This window comes from Ceratotherium simum, chromosome 4, assembly GCF_057802395.1.
Source record: "Ceratotherium simum simum isolate JZ-2026a chromosome 4, ASM5780239v1, whole genome shotgun sequence".
Lineage (NCBI taxonomy): Eukaryota > Metazoa > Chordata > Mammalia > Perissodactyla > Rhinocerotidae > Ceratotherium > Ceratotherium simum.
Window position 1 is genome coordinate 12,617,005 of NC_141903.1, and position 21,447 is coordinate 12,638,451.

Here is a 21,447-nt window from a genome sequence, read left to right on the forward strand (position 1 = left end):
TGTTTAATCATCATACAAAAGTGGTGGAGCAAATATATTATTCTCCCCATTTCACAGATGAGTAGACCGGGGCTCTTAGATATGAGTGATAGGTCAAAGAGTCACAACTAATTAGTGGGCAAGTCAGGACAGATTTCCAGATAACTCAGGTCTCTCTGATGAGGACGCTCCTGTGGTTCATTTGTAACATACGCAGGGGGTCTGTTGTTAAGACAATAGTTGTGTTTGTGTGTACACAGCAAAATGGTCACTTTAGAGGCCCCGCTTGGAACAACAATTCTTGAGCTTTTGAAGAAAGCTTTTGGCAAATAAGATTCTAATCTGCAGGAGACGTAGTTCTCCCTGAGTAATTGTTTCATTCTCTCTGAAGGAATGTCCTCAAATAAGGACACCATGCTTTCCTGGCATCATGGTAAATTCCATCACTGCAGCGTATGGTGCCCGATGTTGGAAATGTGGCCCCTTTGAATTCGAGAATTAAAATTGGGAATCCTAAACGCGATTCCACTGAGGATGTCCATGCATTTCTAATTCCTGCAGTGAGGGGCAAGAATCTCCTGGCATCTGCTCCAGGAAATCTGTGCATGCATTTCATCTGGAGGGCCTAGCGGATTTTCTCACCTCTGGTCCATCTTGTTCCACTGTGGTTTGTCCACATTAATCTCCTCACTGATTTATCTCTTCTCATTCTGAACAGCTTGGATGCTATTGCTTCAATTATTTTCTTTGGGAAATTATTCTGTTGTCTAATTGACCCTACTATTAATTTTATTTTCTATTATCTAATTTATTCCACCCTCCTCTTTTTTTTGCCCCTAGTTTCAGGCCATTACTTCTAATTTCTTTCAGTTCCAGTCAAGCACCACTGTTTTTTTCTTTCTCAGGCCTTATAGTAATCTCTAATAGCAGCAAATACTTACAGAGAACAAAACATCCATAGGAAAGACACTGGGATGCAAAACCTTTACATTTTCCACTCACCCCTTTCATTGCAGATATTAACCGCTCCTCATTATTACTTAAGATTGATAGATTCTCTTTTCTGGGATTTTATAACTCCTCATATTTTTATAGCTTAACCACATTTTCTCTCTCCCTTTTCTCCTACCCTCCTTTCCTCCTTTTTTACCTTCCTCCTTTTCTCTTCCTTCTCTCTCTTTTTTCTTTACCTCACTTTCTATCTTCCCTTCTTTCCTTCTTTATGTAAGGTTTACTGTTTCATCTGGCCTACAGAAGCAACATTTTTATTTGATATATTTTAGAAAATATAAGAAAGTATAAAAAAGAAAATTCAAAAAAATCCATAATCATAAAAACCAAAATAACCACCAATAACATTTGCTATAGTCCTATTATCGTAGCATGACACATACTAAACCCACTGAGAGTTCTATCAAAATCAATGGTTTCTAATCTTTTCTTAGGGAGACCCTCTACTGTTCACTTTCTTTAAATGCAGAGGACTTTGCCTCCTTCTTGCCCCAGCTGATATGAAAGAAAGTTATGAATTTCTACAATAGTTCAAGGAAGAAAATGATTGCTTCAGTCTGGGGAGATGAGGGCATGCTTTTTGAAAGTGGTGATAGTTAAGATCTACTGTCAAGGGGGAGTGTGGGGTCAGTTCTTGAAGTGCCATGGAGGATAGGGAGAAGAAAAGGCATTTCAGAGAGAACTTGTGGTGTGGGGAAAAAGAGGCAAAGATTTTCACCAGCAAAAGCCATATGTGAAGAACACTGAGTCGTCCTTCGAATGTGGACAGAAAGGGTAACAGAAGTGATGCAATGGGAATCAAGACTAGAAAGTTATGTTAGGCATGGATTTTGAGGGTGTTGAATGGCAAGGTAAGAAATGTGGGGAACAGGCAGTATCTGAAGATATCAAGCAGAGAAGTGACACGTCAAGTGTGCCCTTTGGAAAATTCAGTTAGCATTAGGAGGTGATGTTGCATGGTGAAAAGAACTTGTGAATTGGATTGGTGCAAATTCCAATTCCAATCTCTCCCTTTGCAAGATGTGTGTGGCATTTGGCAAATTACCTATCATCACTATACCTCGGGTTCCTCATCCATAAAATATGGATAATGATACCACATAGGATTTGTCTTGGTTCAAGTTCCCTGGAAGCAGAGTGTGAGAGGAGGATTCATGTGCAAGTGATTTATTAAGGAAGCTTTCCCACTGCAGACCTGTCAGGGCATCAGAGAGAGGAAAAGGGAACAAGACAACTGAGGGTATGATTTCAAACTAGGGCCATAGAGATTAGCTTTCACCTCATCCTCCCAGGTGACTCTGGAGTACAAGTTACACCTCAGAGATATCCTGACCCAAAGCAAGGGAGCTGGGGGTTTTGTACTTCTAGGAGCCATGCCTGTGTGACTGGGAGGCTGGTGGAATTACTAGCCAGAATATGTTTGTCAAGGAGCAGAATTTTGAGGAGGGGAGCAGGAGGATAAATTCCACTGTGGACATGATTATCCAAACCAGCAAATGAAGAAGAAGCATTGCTTTCTCCCATAGGATACCTAAACACAAATGTAAGGTTAATTTTAACGTGATGAGAAATGTAATTAACCATTATTAGACATTTAAATTCCTTCATTTCCCCTGCAGAGGAGAGTGAATCCTAATCCTGGGGAAGGTAGTTTCTTTGCTGAATAAGATGAGGGGATGGGGATGCAAACTGGGTATGTTCAAAGAGATGTAGGCTGACAAAAGAAGAGGTAAGCAAGGGCAGATCTGAGAGGGGAAGTAGAGAAAGTAGCAGGTGTAGCAGGAGATGCTGAAGAAAGACCCAGAGGGAGAACTCAAAAGGATCTGAGAGTGTCTAAGAAGGCTATGACTGCTGTATAGAGAAGGGACATTTGGGGAACCCAAAAAATCTTTACCAGTATTGTTCAGGGAGTTTTACTATGTGATATTTCTTCCCATGAAAAGTCAATACAACCTATGTCTTTAATTGCTGTCTTCAGGAGTGAGTATTGGGGCATGTATGAGTGTGTGCGTTGGAGGGAATGGGTTCTGTGGGAGACCAGAAGGCCCCTCTTTGTGCTTCCAACAATGGCCTGCCTTGAAGCCAATTATATTCGGATTGTGCAAAAAACCAGTTCACTGTAAGAAAATGCTAAACAGCAGCTCTGAAAGCGTGGTCTCCAGGCAGTCAGAAACAAGCGAGAACAGAGCAGGGACTGGAGACAGTGGAGAGAAAAAAGAAACCATCTGAACTCAATTACATCAGTCAGCCAATCAGTTCTCCAAGGCACTGCATATTATTCAGAGTAAAAGTTAAAACAAAAAAGAAAATAGAGACCAATCACAAAAAAGCTTAATCATGAAAATAGAGCACACGCATCTCTAAACAAAGAGCCCTTGGAGCCAATCACATGCACAAAATGAAGAGATAAACAGTATAGTTGTAAACTGGCTGAAGCATCAGGAAAAACACCCCAAGTTAATCAGAAGGCATTCTTTCTATACAGTAAGCTTGTCCCCATTATAATCCACTGCGCTAATGACCATTACTCAACATGACAACATCGTAACTAACATCACCATTTGTTCAAGTTAATTTCTTAAAAATCTGTGATTTTCCTCCATTACATTTAATATTTATGAATCCTAAATCACTGGAACTTCTCTATTTTCTGGTTATTACCATTCATTTTCAGGATATAAAACGAAAGTCATTAAAGTTGGACTTTTCCTTTTCTTTTTCATTTACCTAGCATTATGTCTTTAAAAGGTAATATAATTCCAATCAAATGCTTGGCATACAGTAACAGTTTTACTTTTACTTGAATATTATGTTATTGGGAACAAAATTCAGGTCCCTTTAACCTGATCTGCTACATACAAGTATTTCTCACCTTAAGCAATAGCTATTTTCTAACAAATCTGGCTAGAAAGTGAATACTTTTGTTAGGAAAATCCTGATTTCACTCTGACTTCTATCATAAAAGGGGAAAAAATACTTGAAAGAAATTGAAAACCACTGGTGGGGAAGAAATGAAGTTGGCAGGCAGGCTAATGGCATGCTGGGTACAATGTTCTGTGTTCTCCTTCCTCATTCTTTCCTTGGAATTTTCCATTTGTCTCAGGATTCCTTTGGGATATAAGGTTCACAGTTCTTGGAACTCAGTGCCTTCTTACATTTTTTGGGTACTTAGAGTGTAAATGAAATTGGTTTGCTTTGTCAATGGGTTCTATAATCAAATAAATGAAATATTCTTTAATTTTATAAATCTTTAGATTCTGAAAAGGAAATGTACACCCTTGACAGAAATCTCTAACTTTCTGTAGAAAATCTCTAAAACTTAGGCTATATAGAGCAGTGCCTGCTACACTTAGATTGCCCCATGCACTCATGTCATGCTATGACTCCCATTGCTTGGCATCACTGGAGATACAACTTTTAATTAAATACATTAAACAAAAAGAGAGATTTAAATCTCCATAATATCCTATATATTGGTAGAAAAGTTATTCTTAGATCTCGGTTCTATATAACGCTTCCCCACTCCCACTCCTTATTCAAATTTAGAAAACACTTTTCTCATAGAGAAAATTCCAGAAAAGTTTCTCTGTCATCACTGCCTTTGGACCCCTTCTGCACACATAAGGAGAGAGAGAAGAAGGTGGAGAGAGAGAGAAAGAATGAGAGAAAGGGAACAAAAAAAGAAGTAGGACTTAATGCAATAAAATGGTGATAAAAATAAAGGCTAACTGTAAAGTGAAAGGCTCCACTCAGACTGAACTAATATGGAATGGTCTCTCACGCTGGGAAAATGAGTTGAAAAGAGCCCATACTGGGAATCGACTCCCACCAACACTGTAAAAAATAAATATGAAAGAAAAAAACAACCAAGCTTAATGCCAGTTTTTAGTTTCAAATTAAATGCTTTGCCTTTGGAGAATTCATACAAAAGAAAAAAAAGGGAGGGCGGGAAGGCCTTTCTGCTTTACTCTCTTTGAATTGGCGAAAAGATTCAACCCTTTTCTTTGGTTGGCTCATCATCATAGGAGGCAGTGGGTGGTGAGGAAAATGGAGCTTGATGTAAACCAGCCTTGCAAAGATGTACCTCAAAGTACTAGCTCCTACCAGACCAGTAGACTATTCCCTTTCCTGCTCAGTGGTGGTACAAAGGAAAGAGATTTATACTTCAACCTACGTATAATTTACACACCATGGACAAAGTAGGGATGGGGCTATGCTTAGGGCTGCCTAAAAAAAAATCCCATTGGCATTTAAAACAGTAAATAGGCAAGGGAAAAAAATGCACTCCTTTCTTTCTAGGAGCTCATATTATAATTTAAAGACTTGAGAGCCAGTTGAGAAACATGTCAAAAGGATGTAGGCACTCCTCACCACCCTCAATGAGGTTATTTCACAAAAGGGAAAAAATGTGAAGTAAGAGAAAGGTCACAGCTTGGAAGAGTCAGACAGGCCGGTAGAAATAATAGTAGATGCTGAGAAAGATTACACTGCCCTCCTGAAAATGGAAGAGAGTGTTCATTCGGTTACTGTCACCTAGATGAAAGGCAGATTTGGTGAATGAGAGGAGACTGAGAAATATGGAATTAAAAGCCTCTGAAGGTGCTGGGCTCGGGAAACTCAATGGATAGTGGTAACTCAAACAGTGGCCATGAAGTTGATCACAAATTTGATCCTTCCCTCCAGGGAAGAGACGAGAATGCCAGCTACAAGAAGGTATAAATTGAAACACCAGATAGCAGGCCGATTAGAGCAGAAACATATTACTCTCCGTGCAACTGAAAGTATTCACATGTCTTTATGTTCACAGTCCTTTAAACACAGAGCAACTCAATAAATTCTTATTTATGTGATGCCATCAGCAGCAGCAGTGCCTACATAGTTTCCTTCTTTTGTTTATAGGCAGAAAGGGATACAACGCACATGATTTTTTCATTTCATATCAGCTAGTGACTGCCCTTCGAGTTGCAGTGTTAAGATGGGAATTGAAGGATTTTGACAGTTTTACCATACATCTTTTTATTCACAAAGACTTCTAATCTTGAAACTGGTTCTTTGTTTTAAATCAGGCATCTATTGATTAACCGTGAGACCCAGCGCAGCTCACCAGGGGCTGAGGTGGGGTATACACTATGGAATTAGGACAGTTAAACACTGAAATCGATCTTCCTCTTCTCCCGCCGCCGTTGCTGTAGCAAGCAGTTTCTCTAAGCTATTAATTTTATTATTAGCACACCTGGAGGCATTGCTTCCCTAAGGGGAAGCAATTCAACTGTGTGTGCTACAAGGCTAGTGGCGGATGATCAATGACACAGCTGGGATGGGACGGGGAGTTAGGTCCCATCCCCACTTATATGAAGGTGGGGGTGATCTTTCTTGCAAAGTGGGGGGCACAGAATAAGATGTTTCCAATCTCCTCCCTGCACTCTTTCAGCAAATTTAGTTACCAAAAATATGCTTTTATGTTTGTTTGTTTTTAAAGAAAATGTGGAAAGAGAATTCCTCTGGGTTCTAGTCCTAACTCTGCCACTTCACTTTGTGGCTTCCTGAAAACCATTTCCCCATTCTAGTTCTTGTTTAAAATGGAGAATAAGAAGAAGGGAGGAGAAGGACGGAAGTTGTAAACTGGCTGCTCATTATAGGAGGCTTAACTCTCCCTTCCAATATATTTCCTTTGTCTAGCTTAATGTTGGCCCTATAACCTGCATAAAAATTTATGCACTTTTTGAAAACACAAATTCTTGGCCAACTTTCAGAAAGCAGGATATTTCATATGAACATCTGGATATCTGGTTTCCCATTAAAAAATTAGATGCACTCACAACACTAGACCTCTAAGGCCTATTGTGCAACTGACCAGATCCTCCCTTTCAGAGAACACGTCTCTGTGGTTTCCCATGTCCTCATTCAGCTCACATCACTGGCTAATGTTACCTGCTTGGCCCCTGTGCTGTTGTGTTTGCGGTCTCTGGTGGAGATTATCTCCACAACAATAATTTAAATCATCTGAGAATATTCCAATACAAATAACTTCTCCAGCTACTTCAGGTCTCTGTCTTCCCTCGTTCTTTACTTTTTTCCCTTCCTTTCTCCATTCTTGCTCCTCTCTCTCTCTCTCCCTCCCTCTCATACTTCAGTAAGAAACAAGTGCTTAACAAAAGTCCATTTTATAACAGAAAATATAGAAAGAAGACTTAGAGTATGTCTGAGCTGACATGACTGTTTAAAGGTGTCCAGATGATGGGGTTGAGGTTGCCTGGTTCATAATCATATGGGCACCTGTTCATCTGTTCTTATAGTGTGCAGAGTACTGAGCTAGTTGCCAGAGAAGTCCCAGGGCACAGTTTTGCACTGTCCTCCTCCATGTTCTGATGTTCTGTACTGACTGGGGTTGCAGATGAAGCGCGGTTTACAACGAGAAGCAAGTTTTGCTCACAAATAATCAATATACTGAGTTCTGCCAACACCAGGCAAAAATATTAAGAAGGTCATTGACCTTTGTAATCCAATTTCTGCATCCTCCAAAGACTGACTCCTTCCCCTATTCTGTTAACAAATGTTGACTAAGCAAATACTCTGTACCAGGTTCTTTTCCAGAAACAAGTGATATAGATTAGGTGAGTTCCCTCACCTGGCCTACTACCATCAGAAATCCTGGGCATCTACCTATGGCTTCTAGCAAACCATGCTGTAGAAGCCAATGCTTTGGAATGAGATAGATGTGGGTTTGAGGCCTGGTTTTGCCACTTATATAACCGTGTGTCCCCGTCAGGTTACTGAACATTTCTGAATTTACATACCTTGGCTCTTACATAGCTCACTAGTGAAAATGTTCACAGTAATGCCTATGTCTAGTAGAAAAGGAGAAAAGGAAGCAACTACTCCATTGCTCCATGACTCTAGGTGGGATCTCGCTGAACTTACTGCCAATCTTGGAGTCAGGATCAGAATCAGTGAACTACTTCATGAGGTACAGGGTAAAACAGGCTACCAACATGAGAGGAATGTGAGTTATACAGTCAGTTATATATATTAGTCAGAATTTCACAGTAAGAATTTTGCATTTATATATGTTATATATATTACATTAAAAACTGTAAATAATTAATAATAATTGTGTGGAAGGAATAGGGAGTGAGTGGAGGTATAGATGATAGGGTAGAATGTTAGTAACTATTGAAGTTGGGTAATGGGTATGGGGGGTTAATTATGCTATTTGGTTTATTTTGAATATATTTAAAATATTTTACAATAAAAAAGTTCTCAATGACTTAAAAAATTTGATATTCAAATACCAGTATGCATATCAGGCTGCGGAAAATGAAGAAAACTAAGAAAATATAAAGAGCCCTTTATGAAGTTAAATTTATTTTTTCTTCAATTTAAAAGATCATCTTTTTTGCCTTAGGTGATCTTTCCTATTTTTTAGCACTAAAATATCCATTCTTTTATAAAAAGATAATAATAATAATATATTAATAATAACAGCTATCATTTATCAAAAACAGGACTGCAGCCTGACTTTGTAAGTCAGGTTTTATCGGAACACTTCACTCCTTTACGTATTGTCTATAGTTGCTTTCATGTCACAAACGCTGGCTTAAGTAGCTGTGATAGAGACCGTACTGTCCACAGAGCCTAAGATATTTGACCCCTTACAGAAATAACTTGTGGATCCCTGATCCACCTTTATTCCTGACTCATAATATGCGCTCAATAAAAGCTTCCACCTTTTCTGTCTGAAGGACCAGTTACCTCAGGTCTCTTGTAGGTGACTGAGAACTAATTGGACACATTAATTTGAGCTATTAATGGTTGATAATGGCTTAATATGTCACTACTCTCAGATAGTGACTAAAAGCCCCCCTTAAAATGCAAATGTTAGCACAAGGACACAGCTAATAAATCAATTCCAGGAACTGAGATGATGGAGCTCTTTTGTGCTGGTCATCTTTTTCCCACTGAGATTGTCTTTACTAACTTCCCCCATATATCCCACCAGATGCTCTTGGTGTTTATTCTATTTTTATAATTTCATGGATCAGCATAAATATATCATAAACCCACATAGGCCAGCCGGTTATTATCTACAATAGTTAGACTCTTTTAGGATATTAGTGATGGGAGTATAGTAAATTACTGTAGTTAAGAGTGTGATCTTCAGTAACTAACAGACTTCACTCCTTGCTCTGTTAGTAAGCTAGCTGTATGGTTTAGAACCAAAGATTTAAGCTCAATGTCTCCTCCCATACAATAGAAATGAGAATAACGTGCATCTTGAGGGGTTCTGTGAGGATTAATGAGAAGATTCTAGGGAAGTGCTTATCACAGCTAACATTTATGGAGCATTACTATTTTTACACCTTGTGTTGCAAATGTCAGTACCTCCCAGAGATAATGATCTCTGCTAAATTGGGTTTGTCCAGGGACCAAAAGTTAGAGTGTGTGACCTTCAAGAGCTGCTCCCTGTCCCATCCCCCTATTCCTTCTCACTTTCATTAATCCTTGACTCAAAACCCAATTTCAGAAGAAAAGGAACAGCCTTCATAAAGTCACAGGTGCCTCACATGGAAATCTCTTTCAAATATATAATTCGGTAACTCTGCATGCTATCTTAATAGTCTACAGTTCAGTAATAAAGATAGGTTAATTTTGCATTAGATGAGCTTTAATATACATTTAGAAATCAGAAACTAGCTTATGTGTTCGTTAGTGGAAATCTTGCCTAAAGTGGGTCATGTTGAACCAGAGGAAATTGAGAGACTTCGGAAGAAAGAAGGTATTTTTCTTTTGTGTCGTCATCTTCTACTATTTATGATGAGTTGAATGGCTGTAAATCAAATGAGTCTAATATGTTTTCTTTTTTTTTTTTTATCCTTTTAAAATCCTTTTTTTTTTTTTTTAATTTTTTGTTTATTGCAGTAACATTGGTTTATAACATTGTAAAAATTTCAGGTGTACATCATTGTACTTCTATTTCTGCATGGACTACATCATGTTCACCACCAAAATACTAATTACAACCCATCACTACACACATGTACCGAATTATCCCTTTCACCCTCCTCCCTCCCCCCTTCCCCTCTGGTAACCACCAATCCAATCTCTGTCCCTATGTATTTGTTTATTGTTGTTATTATCTACTACTTAATGAAGGAAATCATACGGTATTTGACCTTCTCCCTCTGACTTATTTCACTTTGCATTATACCCTCAATGTCCATCCATGTTGTCACAAATGGCTGGATTTCATCGTTTCTTATGGCTGAGTAGTATTCCATTGTGTATATATATACCACAGCTTCTTTATCCATTCGTCCCTTGATGGGCACTTAGGTTGCTTCCAAGTCTTGGCTATCGTGAATAAGGCTGCAATGAACACAGGGGTGCATGTACCTTTGCAAATTGGTGTTTTCTAATATGTTTTCTAATGTACCCTTGGTATATAATGGTTTGAGAGATCGCCAGGGAAGCGACTTTTCCCACGATTTCCACATCCTGTGCCCAACTCCTGCGAAGGGTAGTAGGGGGATGCTATGGCCTCATCACCAGTGAGGTGACACCTGGTATAACCTTCTCACTTGGCACAACAGCAGAGAGGCATCCTTAGCAGTGACTTGTGTCATGCAAAGAACTTGAGGTTGAAATGAGATAGCCCTGCAGCTGGCTCCAGCTTTGCCAGTAATCTTGGGCAAAGTGCCTCATGTTTGAGAAACTCAGTTTCCTCATCCAAAAAAAATAGAAATAATGATTGCTAGGACAAAGAATGGTGCCTATAAGGCATATTGCCCAACTTCCGTCAAATAAGCTCTAAATAAACTTATTATTTGTGAAACTCTTTGAAGATCACTTTAATACAGTAAGTACTTAGTGAATGACATTATCATCATCAGCACCATCTTCATCGTCACTGTTGTCATCAAAAGCTGACCGACAAATCAAAAATTATTTTCATAGCCCTCCTAGTGTAAAACACCTCAATAGAAACAGTAATAGGCTCAAATGACAGTATGAACTTCAAAAGTTAAACTTACACTTACAAATAACTATACCTTCCCTGAGTCTTTGACTAGGGTTAGAGAAATTTGTATGTGAAAATAGAGAAGCCATTCCTAGGTGTTGGGAAGAATGTTTTTGGTTTCTTCCCCCCATCTTCTGTCTGATATAAACTACGTGGTAGAGAGATTCCTAGGCTGTGTACAAAGGAAAGAATTTACAGGCTCCACTTAAACTGAGCTGAAACGCTTAAGAAAACAATGATATCTTCTGCCTAAGTTTCCTGGGTGTACATGGGGAATGAGATTCACACTTCCATTTAACAGTCACAGGAATTGCACACCTACAGTGATTTCCCAGGGGTGCAATGCTGAAAATGTACCCTAAGGTGTCAGGAACAAATGTGTATAACCATGTCTGTCTTTCCTGATTACAACTGCAGTGTACGAGTCTTAATGGATTTAAAAGAAATAGGAGCTGACACTAAAATGACACTTTTTGTGAACAAGATATATTAGATGTTTTCCCCACTCCTCCCCCCATCAGCAGGATTTTCCCCTTTGAGAAAATGTGCTCAGTCTCTGCTTCTATCCTGTGGTAGCAGCACAGATTCAAAAGTAGATGTTTTCCATTACTGATATCAAACTTGATATCAAAGATCCCACATATGCCATAAGACTCCTTTGCTGCTTTCCCCCTCACATCCAGTGCAGGTATTTATGCCCTGCAATATTTTTTTCCGTACTTTCTTCAACCTCCCATAATGTTAGACAGGTACAAAGAACATTACCAACCATCACCTTCCTGAATAAAGCTCCATACTTATACAACCTAGAGAGTTAGAATTCATTTTTCTCCATTACATCTCAGCAAAGGGTTAATGCACTGAGATGTCCCAGCCATCGTGTAAATGGTCAAAACTAACAGAAGAGAATTGGGTTCCTGCTTTATTATCCTATCTCAGCGATACGATGAATGACCATACCTTTCATGTGATTTGTTCTGATAAGTATACGCTGTGCTAGAAGTCTGGAGAATCAGTTTTACTCCTTGTTCTGCCCCTGGTTAGCTATGGGCATGTGGGGAATTCCCTTATCCTCTATAGATCTGAATTTCTTCACACATAGAGTAAGTGGAGACATGAGAACAAAAATGAAAGTTTTCATGTCTTTTACCAACACCTATCCACTGGTAGTAGCTCTGTGAATCACTGTGTTGAATGAATTCTGGGGCTGCAACCCAGACTTAGCAGAAAAGCCATCATGGTTGATGGGTGCTGCCTGCACTCAGACGAGAAGAAGAAGGGGGAGCAGTGAGCACCGGCTTGGCTACACCTCAGCTAGACCTCATCACCTGAGTGATGTATATAAAAACATATTATCCGACTGCAACGTTGACGGCTATTAAAGAAATTTTCTTGAGAATAAAATTATTCCTTTTAATTCTGTGAGGCCATATATGGACACTGCTAATGGATCTGGTGACATGTCAGTGTGCCACCAAGATCACCTTCCCTGTGCCTGCTACATTGTGATGTTCTTTCTGTGTGAAAGAAACAGAATTTGAGTATTAAAAGGTAGAAGATTTTTCACAAGTGTTGAGTCTCATCTACGTCTTCAATGCTTTATAAGCACACCTAAACAAACTGCCCCTCTGAGCCCACTGGGAGTGCACTTTCAAGTTCTTAAAACAGATTATTGCCCTTGTGGCACATCTTTCATAGTACCATACAGTCGCGTACAAATATGCTGTGTCTTGTTCTTGGCTTCCGTGCCTACCCTGTATAGACTTTAGCTACACTCCTTTCTCCATTATGAAAATGATAATTTTCTCCTGTTACTAATATGCCTGCTTTTCTTCTAAGGAAAGATGACAATAAAATCAATATAATGGTACCAGTAAGCTTACCAAAACCTTATCCTAAAGTATCAGCTGCTATTTATTTTTTTTTTTTTTTTTTTTTTTTTATTCAGTTTTTCCCCCCCAAAGCCCCAGTAGACAGTTGTATGTCATAGGTTCACATCCTTCTAGTTGCTGTACGTGGGACCCGGCCTCACGTTGGACGGAGAAGCGGTGCCTCCGGGCGCGCCCGGGATCCGAACCCGGGCCGCCAGCATCAGAGCGCACGCACCTAACCGCTAAGCCACGGAGCCGGCCCTCAGCTGCTATTTAAACAAAAAGTACTGACATAAGAATTCTATTTGAATAAAATGTCTCTTTCACTGGACTTCTACTTTCCTGTGGTTGGTCTTTGATCTTTCTGTTTCTAGGTACATAAAACATGAAATCAATCAAGAAATCTGAGTGAGTTCCAGGTATTTGAATTTAATTTTTTATCAAGGGATTGCACAAGGGAGAATTGGGGATGAAAAGTGTATCAGTTTTCAATGGCTGGTGTAACAAATTACCACAAACTTAGCAGCTTAAAACAAAACATGTATTATTTCACAGTTTCTATAGGTCAGGAGTCTGGGCATTGCTTAGCTGGGTCTTCTGCTCAGGGTCTCACAAGGCTAGAGTCAAGGTAATGTCTGGACCTGAAATTTCATCTGAGGCTTGGGATCCTCTCCCAATTCTCTGATTATTGGCAAAATTCAGTTCCTTGCAGTTGTGGGACTGAGGCCCTCAGCTCCTAGAGGCTACCTGCAGTTTCCTGCCACCTGCCCTCTCTACCACATGGCACTTTGGTCTTTCAAGGCAACAAGAGGATCTCTCTGCTTCCCAGATCTTCTTTTAAAAGTTTCACCAGATTAGGTCAGAGCTACCCAAGATAATCTTCCTTAAAATTAATTTAAAATGGACATATTACAGACTTTAATTACATCAGAAAAATCCCTCACTTTTGCCATAGAGGGTAACTTAAATATAAGAGTGAAATCTCGTCATATTCACAGGCCCTACCCACACTCAAAGGGAGGGGATTATACAGGATGTGTATATAAGGGGGCGGGAATCCCGGGGGCTATCTTAGAAGTCTGCCTACTCCAAGTGTATGTGGAAATGCGTGGGCGGCTGTCCACATGAAGAAATGGAAACTAAACAAAGCATTCCAGGAATGATTAGAAACAGAGTTTTTAATCAGTCAATCAATCTCATTCACACAGGTATAATACCTGTTTTTTCTCTTTGTGGTACTTTGTTTTATGGTTAGAAAATATTTTCTGATTCTAAAGGCAGAATTATATATTTTTTTGTTCCCAAATATTGATGGCTCAATATTTTTGTTATTTTTTAACCTTTCTAATTTCTTTTCCCAATACGATGTGTATCTAAAAGTTTTTCCTCCAGAAAAACAAATCAATTGTTCTAGCACCATTTATTGCTGTACTAATGTGCTCAAAATGCAAAACAAACAAAAACAAAAATTATTCAGGAAAATATTTACAAGTTATGCAATAAAAGATAAAAGTAATTGAAGCACATCTATCCACAAAATAAAAATTGATGCAACACAGATATTTCACAAGTAGTTAATAAGTTCATGCAAAAATATTCAAGCTTCTAAAAATAATACAAAGGAGACAGTGTTGCCCACCTGCTTAATTAGCAATTTTCAAACAATGAGCGTATCCAGGTTGGTATGAGTTGGTGAAATGGGCCTTCTCAAGCACCAATGCTGAGAGTGTAGAAAAGAGAAAGCCAGGGGGTCTTAAAATATTTATAGCTTTTGACCTAGAAATTGTATGAGTCTTTGTAGCTCCTTTCCCTGATGCCACGGTCCTTAGAAACCTGGAGTACAGTACTAAAGGGGAAAAAATTATGCAGATAAATCCTTAGAGAATTACTTGGGCACACAGCTTATATCATACCATGAGAATCAAGCAAAATACAGATTCCAGACTGGCTCAATAATAAAGATTTTCACAAAATAAAAAAAAAAGCTCCAAACATATAATAATCTTAAAATTTCCCTCCTAGAAATCTCATTCCTGTCTTACTGCACCATGGCTATCACTGAGATCTAAACGAGGCACAGGGAAGAGGGGATAGAGAGTTTTGTTGCAAGGTGGAGAGAAGCTTAACCTGAACAAGAGCTATAGCTTTCAGGAACAACCCTGGTCCTGTTCTCAAGGGTATTTTCTCGTCCTTGATATGCATATGCCATACCTCAAAAACTCTAAATTACAGAATTTATACATCGGATTGAGGAAACCACCATTATCCTCATTTCCCACTTACACCCTTGTTGATGGAGGGCTGTGACTACCCGAGGCAACCCTCCAAGGCTGCAACCTTCCAACTCCAAGATCTGGGGCATGATTATTTAATAGAGATATTCTAGTTCAATTAGCCAAAAACGAATAAAACAAAGACATGCCAGTGTAAAACTGTTACAGCTATGCAAATGTCAGACATTCAATGCCAGCCTGCCTCGAAGAATTTGGATAAACTCTGAGTGCCATACTGGAAGTTTTTTGAGTTCATTTCCAATAATTTTCTTTTAATTTTAGACTTTTGTAGGACTATTAAGTCTCACCAGATGCTAATTTGGAGAATTTATGCTAGCAAATAACCTAAATCACTAATGAAAAGTTATATCCCAAGTTATCTAGTAAGGTATTATTTTTAACAGTGAGAAAAAAAAGAAAAAGAAATATACCTCCAAACAGGGAACTGGGTATTTAAGTTTTGGTACCTACATATGGTAGAATACTATGCACCATTAATAATCATACTATCTAAGGTTGCTGTGATTTGGGAGTAAGAAAATCATAACATAAAAAAAAAAATTCTACAAACTCTAAAATAATAAATTGGACCCCCAATTGTATGCTGTGGCTTTGGGAAACTAAATTCACACATATTACAACTGCAGATACTTCCCTTCCTCGCTGCATAGTAAATATAAATGAGAAATTTAAAGTCTCCTTCAGACCATGAGTGATTCTATAAACTCCAGTCATTTATAAAGTAGTTTTCTGGCAAAAGACCATCAGTTTCTTCACTTATTTATTTATTTTTGGACTGCTTGATTGTATTGTCACACCCATCTCAAGCTTTAGCAAGCAGCTTTCTTACTGCGTCCTTTTCCCAGAGGGAAAAAATGATTCAAGCAGACAAACTTTTTATAAATGTGAATTACTTTGTACATGAAGATGAGTAGAGAGTAACACAAGCAGGTGTTGAAATTAAAAAGCAAATACATAAACCTTAGCAGAACAAAACATCATGGATCTCTGGGTCACTAACAATTGATCTAATCCACAAATCCTAAAGGTTGATTTCATGTACGGAAGGACCAGAAGGAAATATGCCAAATAATTTCTCCCCGCATAATGAGATATCATTGATCTTTATCTTATTTATCTCTATCTTCCAAGTTTCCAAAAATATATTATTTCTATAATTTTAAAAACACACAGACATAAGAAACAATGTTCAGAGCGAGCATAAACCTGGCTTTCACCAGCACCTGAAAATACCTTCTGGCTGTGGTCAATTATTTTCATCAGAAGCAATTGTTTCAAGGCATATAGAACTGGTCACATCACTTGTCACAAATTAAAAACCTTGTCAAAGTCTTCCCTTTGTGGCATTATAAACAGTAGTCAAAAGTGAGCTGTTTGCAAAAGCAGCATAAGAAGGAGAAAAATGGTCTATTTCCCTTTTACACGAAGTGAAGGGTTTCCTATAATTTTAGCAGTCATTAAGATTTACTAATGAAGACTTGAAACGGAGTCTAAAAAGGGAAATATAAAGTTAAGTGGCTCATTTCGTGTTTTAAGAGGTAAAATATTAAGAGGAGAAAGAAGTGCTATCTCATCAATCACAAACTACATAGAGCTGGAAAAGTAACGCAGCCCTTTCCGGCAGCAGCCTCCGCCGAAGAACACCACTGGCCTAGCGAGACTACCTTCTAATAGGTGAGAGGCTATTTCAATCTCCATACCCATTTAATACAGGGCTGTTTGAGCACTGACTGCCAATTATCCTGAATTATGTGTCATATAGTAGGTTTGTGATCTCAGCTATAGTGCATTAGGGACCCAGCAGAGACCACCATGTTGATTTGACAAGGTTCTTAGAGCCAGGGTGAATAAATTAATGCAACAGAATGATTCTGATGAACAGAAGATTGGAGCCAAGCTCCCAGAGATGGAAGATTAGTGACTAATCAGCTCTAACACCTGGTTTCCATAACACTCTAATAACAACTCCTCGCACTGCTGTAACAAAACACAACAGCCTCTGCCAGGGGGAGAAATATGAAAAAGCCTCCAAAGTTATGGCTTGGGGTGTTTTATTCACGACAGGATGTATTTCACCTGTTCTTGGAAAAGTAAGAGTAGCGGCAATCCTCCCCCACCCCCACCCCCTTTGTAATGGGATAGAGGGCGGGCATGCCTGTGAATTCCAAACAACCAGGTTCCCAGGAGAACAGATTGAACGAGAAATCCACTGCTGCTAACTTTTCAATTCCACTTACGTCAGCTAAAGGGAAGAGGAGGAGGGGGAAGCATAGGGGAGCAGGAGTCCCAACAGCTAATTATGATGGGACTGTAGAGTGACATCCTCTGGTGGAGAGAGACCCCAGGTAACTATCAGGTCTGGTGTCTTACCTTTACGTTCAGGGGAAACAACTGCAAAAGCCCCCAGACCCTCAAATCTCACTACTTCGGTTAATCTGGAGAAAATGTCAGGCCCCTAACATCATCATGTAAAGCTAAGATGCAAGACAGAGCCAAATGTCTCATTTGAAAGCAAATTAAAAATGTCTCATTTGAAAGCAAATTAAGATCTTCCAATATACCTGGCATTGCTGCCCCTCACCAGACAACGTGAGGCGGTGCTGTTTGCCTAATGCTGGCCTCTGAAAGACCAGTATGATCCATTGTCGGTCGTCCCTTTGGCCATTCATTTCATGAAAGGCAAGTCACTAATTATGACCTGTTTTGTTACATCAGAAAGCACTTAACAGAGAACAGCTGATTCTCACAGAACATCTGAGATGTATGCTGGAATAGCATTTTGACATCTAGTGGAATGGAGGTGTCAAAGTATTAGAACCCTTCTCTTATGACTGCCTAAAAATTTGTTAGAGCATCTTTCTGCTAACCTCACCAACAAATCTAAGAAAACCCAATTTAATGTCAACTAAGTGTTTGAAGCCATGGTTAATGGTAAGGAGGGGTTACTCTCATTAGAAAAAAAAAAAAAAGAAAAGAATTGTTTATCAGAAGACACGTGGTAAATTCTCCTGGAATTCTTCAAACATGATTTGATGCACGAGAATGAGATTGCCCCTCCCCCTTTCAAAGAAACAATACGTTTTTTGTAAAGCAGGTTGGCTTGTCTTTGCAGCTTCTATTCATGACTACAATTTCTATTCACACAACTGGACTTTCTCGTCACAATCTGTTTAATTCTGTAACTTAATCTCTAGCCAGGGGTTGGACCATCAATTTGGATTTCATGTTTCTTTTTTATTCAGGTTATTTCCCCAGATAGGACACATCCTTATGCCCCACATTTGGCTCATCAGCCTGTGAAGACCCACGCTTTCTGCGGTGACTGACAGAGAAGCCAACTACACATTGTCCCAAGGGCTGTTTCCAAATTTGGTCTCCCAAAGGGAAACTCGCTAAACTTCTCTAGGCATGCTTTAATACCGACCCATTTTCACAGCTTCATTTGTTCTAAAACCTGACTCCTCCTTTGCCTCACCGAAGGAAGACTGAAGGAGCTGTGGGTTTAGCTATATTACACTAGGAATCATTTCCTTCACCCCTTTCCCAGTTTTTCACCCCCAAATTCAAATTTAAACCTAAGCGTCAAAGGTGAGAGACACTTCCTTCAAATGCAGTGTATGACAGACAATAAACCTTTATAAGTTCATAGCTAATATACTTGTTGTCTTTTGTTTTATTTTCTCTCTCTGTTGAAATATTTTAATGAGTCTTGTTAAATGAAGGAAAGATTCTTCTTGAAATAGACTTTCAAAGTGAAATTCAGGGAGAAAAAAGTAAATCTTTAAAAGGGTTGATTGAACTTGTAATCATAAAAGCCACACTCTGGGCCATTTGCTGAGTTCCAGTCTGTTAAATGTTTTATCTTCTTACCCCAAATTATAAATGCCCTAAACCAAAAAGTAGAAAAGAGCCAGACATCATCAATGTTCTGCTGAAAAACTACCCCTGCCACCACCAAAGGGACCTGCAGATACTCACAGCAGTCAGCGTGGCTTCGGTGGGAACAGCAGGCAGCAGTTTTGTGTGTGCAAAGCATAGGTGAGAACACAGGAGTTACCATTACAAAACCCTCAAATCTGGGGTGAGAGAGGCTTTGCCTCCTGCCCCTTCAAAGACACTCTGAAGGTTTCTGAGGGGCATGAAAGGAGGATGGAGGTTTATGGTTAATCTGAAAACACGGCATTTTTCTAAGCAACTGCAGCCAACAAATGATCTTCAAGAGATGGGACCAAATGATACTCTAATCTACCCATGCCCTTTATGTGGTTCTGCATCATAAAGTTTATACAACACTGAATAGACAGGAATCTCATGGAAGAAATTGAAACCTAAGACAGTGACACTTGTGTGTCACACAGCTTTTGAGAATCTGGGGAAACATAAAAACCTCCCTCCAGGGGGTCGGCCCTGTGGCATAATGGTTAAGTTTGGCACACTCTGCTTTGGTGGCCCAGGTTCAGTTCCCAGGCATGGACCTACACCACTCTTCAGCTATGCTCTGGCAGCAACCCACATTCAAAATAGAGGAAGACTGGCACAGACATTAGCTCAGGGTTAATCTTCCTGAAGCAAGAAAAAAAAAAAAAAACCCTCACTCCAATAAAATGCAAGTATTCACATACACATGACAACGTGCATATTATTTCAGAGTTTTGTCATGGATAAGAATTACTCTAGAAGATATAAATAATATATTTTCATCATTTACAGTATCACATTAGCACATTAATCCCTATATCAACAAGGTTCTTAGCTTCAAGATCAGAAGGAAAATGGGTGTTAAATGGGTTACAGCAAGCAAAAAAAGGAGCCCTAATTATCTCCCCTCTCTCCTCAAAGCTTCAGCCACATAACACCGAAAGGAGGGGAAAGGCAAGTAGAGAAGTTGCAAAAGGTACTATATTGCTTTATTCAATTTGCTACTGTAGCAAGGAAATGAAAGAAATGATTTCTGATTATGATCCTTACATCTGAAAGTTTCAACCATCGATGGGGGCAAAAAGTAAGGCAACAAGATGCCATAGGAAGTGCCTTTTCCACAGGCACTAGGGCCAGATGGTATTTCATAAAATGAGGGTAATTCAGTTCCTTATCTATAAAATCAGTACGTTGAATGTACCTAACTTACAGGCAAATAGGGAGGATTAAATTAATTAATGTGTCTGAAAGAGATTTGCAGACTGTTAGATACTATACAAATGTCACACTATTTTTACAAAAGGCTACAGGCTTTTAATAATATTCAGATTAGATAAAAACTCAGACGGTCCTAGAATCGCTTTTGCTTGCTCCTACATTAACCTAATGACCTACCAGCAGAATATGTGCTCTGAACTCTGTTTAGAGTGCTAAAGAAGTAGACATACAGTTATTTATCCCAACAGAATTGGTAAAGCAACTGAAGTTCAGAATTCAGTCTGCAGCCGTGTTAAACTAGTAATGACGACATCAATTCTACCTTGCATTTTGCAAATTATTTAAAATAGGAATCTCCAAAGTGGGTGGTGTGGCTAGCAAGAAAATCACTGGGCTGGAGGGAAGAAAATACGAGAACTACTATTCATTTTTATTTCTTTATCTTGTTTCTGAGAAAATAATTTTATTTAACAGTATGCATGATATATTACTACAGTTACACATGTATTTAATTTATATATAAATATTCATATGTTAGAGAGTGTGTTTAAATTTGTTACTGCTTGGTGTGCATGCTCAAAAAATGTGAAATATACAGGTCCTTTTATACATACAACATTATTTGACCCTCCTAGCTGTGTTAGATCATTATTCCCACCATAGAGTTAAGGAAACCAAGCCTGGGAAAAGTGAAGAGATTTCTACATCATCTTATCTAGCGGGACCAGGATAGAATTCCACGTTTTGGCTCTAAGGCCTGCACTCCAGACCCTTTACACGAAACTGGACCCTTCTGAACCTGCTTCTGCCAGAAGTCATCAAAAGGTAGCCTGAGGGCTATACAACTGACTAGTGTCATGTCAGAAAGCACAGATGGCATGAGAACATAAGAAGGGGAGATGGGTAGACTTTCTTGGGTAGGTCAGTTCAGAGTGGCTCTTCCAATGTACACAGTTGGGCTACATTCCAGAGAGTTCATTAGAATATACACAAATAAGTGTCAGGCATGCAGTGATCCCAAATCATTGCAAATCGATGGTGATTACTCCCATGGATGGCCCTTTAAGTGCTCCAACATGATACTGAAATATGGTAGAAATGAAACACCTCTTTCCATCCCCCAAACCAAAACAAAAAA